Source organism: Myotis lucifugus, unplaced genomic scaffold, assembly GCF_000147115.1.
Source record: "Myotis lucifugus unplaced genomic scaffold, Myoluc2.0 scaffold_341, whole genome shotgun sequence".
NCBI lineage: Eukaryota > Metazoa > Chordata > Mammalia > Chiroptera > Vespertilionidae > Myotis > Myotis lucifugus.
Window position 1 is genome coordinate 55631 of NW_005871389.1, and position 3092 is coordinate 58722.

Here is a 3092-nt window from a genome sequence, read left to right on the forward strand (position 1 = left end):
AGACGAAAATTGTAGCGGTAATAGTCCAATCCATATTAAAGGATAATAATCCGACTACTAGTGTATAGTTGGTAGGCCGTCGTTTCCTTGGGTGAGATATATCTGAGTAATAAGCTAGCAACCTGGGACAGGGCCTTCCCTTCCAGTTGCCAGCAGGGCACTCTGGGACTTTGGGCTTCCCCTCGCAGCCCCCGGCTTTTTTCTTAAGAGCTCGGTCTGGGGGCGGAGCCGGGAGTGGGGCTCCGGTCTTAAGTGGAGCTGGGGACCGGCGGGGGAGCTCCATCAGGGGGCCCTGGAAGCCTCCAGGGGGTTCCTGTGTGGGGAAAGCCTTCCAGAGGGTACTCTGCACCCCCACATGCACATGCATGAGAGAATACCCTGAGACACCCCCCCTTGGGAACCTGATGACAGAGGGAACCCCTATCTTGCTCCCCCTCCCCTTCCAGGTGCTGATCGTGGCCATGGCAACGGATGGAGGGACTGGAAGCCCGAAACAGCAGAGGGCTCCCCAAACACACCCAAATACTGGAGGTCGGATAAGGGGCAGAAGGAGCCCCACCCAGTCTGAGTTGGATGGCAGAGGCCGCGCCCCCACATTCACAGAGAGCCCCAGAGGGTGGGGGAGGGGTGCAGGCGCAAAGAGGCTGCCCCCCTTGGTTGGGGTCTGGGGGGGTGAATGGGGACACGGTGGCAGAGGCCCCCACCTTAGGCACAACCCTGAGGAAGGGGCGGAGAGCGCAGGCCCAGATTGGAAACAGATGGGGCCACCGTGCCAGGCCGGAGACACCCGATCCGCAGGGAGGGGTGGGTGGGAAGGAGGGGGGAGAGGGAGGGGCGGCCCCGCCCAGGCAGCCAATCCCGGCCGTGCTGCTGCCCCGGTGCGGGTTTGAAAACTCCAGGGCTGAGACAGGGAACGCAGAGGCCCCTGGGGTTCTGGGAGCTTGGAGAGGCGTTTGGGGAGGGGCGGAGACCCTAACGGAGAGCCGAGGGCCACCGCAGGGGGCTGGCTCCCCATCCGCTCCCACCCCTGGCCCCGTCCCACCATTAGCGCTCGGGAGGACTCCCCTAGCCAACAGGTATGGAGCTCCCGGTGTGTACCAAGCGCTGTGCCCGCTCACCTCACCCAACATCACCCCCATTTCCAAAGGGGTTGGCGGAGGAATAGAGAGGTTCATTGTCCAAGGTCAAAAAGAGCAGGGACTGGAACCAAGGTTTGGGTCCAGAGGATGAGCCCTTACCCACAATGCTGCAGGAGGCCTGGAGTGGCGCGGGGTTGGGGGAGGAGAAATGGACAAGTTGCTACAAATTTAAAGCGTCCAGGGACACAGCGGTGTTGGACAGAGGCCCCACCCTCAGGAAGCGCACTGCACAGTGGGGCAAAGGACGGGCTTGCCGGGCGGGCAGGCAGCTGTGGGAGCTCAGAGGAGGCCCTGATAAGGGTTCAGAAACAATTCTATCCATGCCCTGCTATGGCTGCCTCAGAGGGTCCATTCCCCACCTCTCCCGGGCAATCTGCCCCTTTCCCAACCTGTACCTCAGTTCTCCCCTCTGCAAAACAGAGTGTATGATGCCACCTCCCCTACCACTGGGAAGGCCTGCCCTGGAGTTCCCAAAGCCCCGAGCGCACAGTAGGTTCTCTGTGAATGGATGTGAACCATACAGAACACATAGTAGGTGCTGCTAAACACAAGATACTCCAATATCTCCCCTCTCCACAGCCCAACTATGAAATGCACACAGTAGGTACTTTACAGGGTGCTACACTTGGCACCCCAGCACCACATGGCGCACACAGGAGGTGCTCTGTGTCAACATGGATGTGAAATGAAGCAGTGTAACCTCCTCCTGCTTGGCAGGGTACACAGTGGGCCCTCAGGAAATGCCACCAGGAGCACAGTGGGTGCTTTGCTTGCATTTGCAGGCTGATGGCCCAGGCACAGGGCTCATTCATTCACTCAGGAATGAATCCAAGCTCGCCCATGTGACCTCAAGGAAGAACCTGTTTTCCCAACTTTATTAAGAACCAGGCCCACAACAGACGCTCAATGAATCGAGATGTCAGGGCGCCTGGGGCAGAAGTGCCGGTCTCTGGGTTGTCCAGGCCCCAGGGGATGGTGGCTGAAGACCTGCCACGCCCTCTCCAGCCAGTCCTGCCCTCTCTGGGCCTCTTGCCCATGTCTCCTTGGAGATGACCTCTTGCCTCCAAGCATGGCAGTGACCACATGGGCTGGGAACACAGCCACCTTGGAGGTAAGGGTGGGAGAGATCTGGGCGAGGAACGAGGCCTGCATCTGGTCGACCCTAGCTGGGTGACTCCATCCACACAGCAACCTGAATGTCCCCAATCACAGCTCTAATCACCCCATTCTTTAACTGCCTGGTCCCAGGCCTGCCTCTGCCACAAACCGACCTCCGAGGGCAGGGCAGGGCGGGGTCTCTGTCTTGATCAGAGCTCACCCCCTGTACTGGGTCCCAGCACCCAGCAGAGGGCATGCGTGGAGCACAGCGGGTTCTCAGCAAACCTTCACATGAACAGCCAGGACCTCCTCACCAACCTTATTCCCCTCAGGGGCCACAGCGCACGGCACCCTCGTCACAAAGCAGGCATCTTCACCCACTTTTTTTTTCACCCACCCCTTTAAAATAACAATTTCTGAGCACCTACTGTAATAAGCCATGACTGGTTTGAGGCACTAGGGGCATAGCAGTGACTAAGTCTGACAAAGATCCCTGCCCTCATGGGGCTGATGTTCTAGCGAGGGCAATGGAAGGGAAACAGAAGAAATAAAATACACCAAGGATCAGTTAGCAATAAGTGCTATGAAGATGGACAAACGGGGAGGGGGGTGCGGGGAGCGGGGATGGGGGGGTGGGGAGGGGATTTCAGTCTTAAACAAGGTCAGGGAGTAAGGAAGTGACATTTTACCAAAGACCTGAAGGAAGTGAGAGAATGTGAAAGAGGTATGGATGCTTGGAGGAAGTGCGATAGGGGAGGGCATAGCACATGCAAAGGTCCTGGGACAGGACCATGCTTGGATGGTGGAGGAACAGGGAGGAGGCCTGTGTGGCTGGAGCAGAGTGAGTGAGGGGGG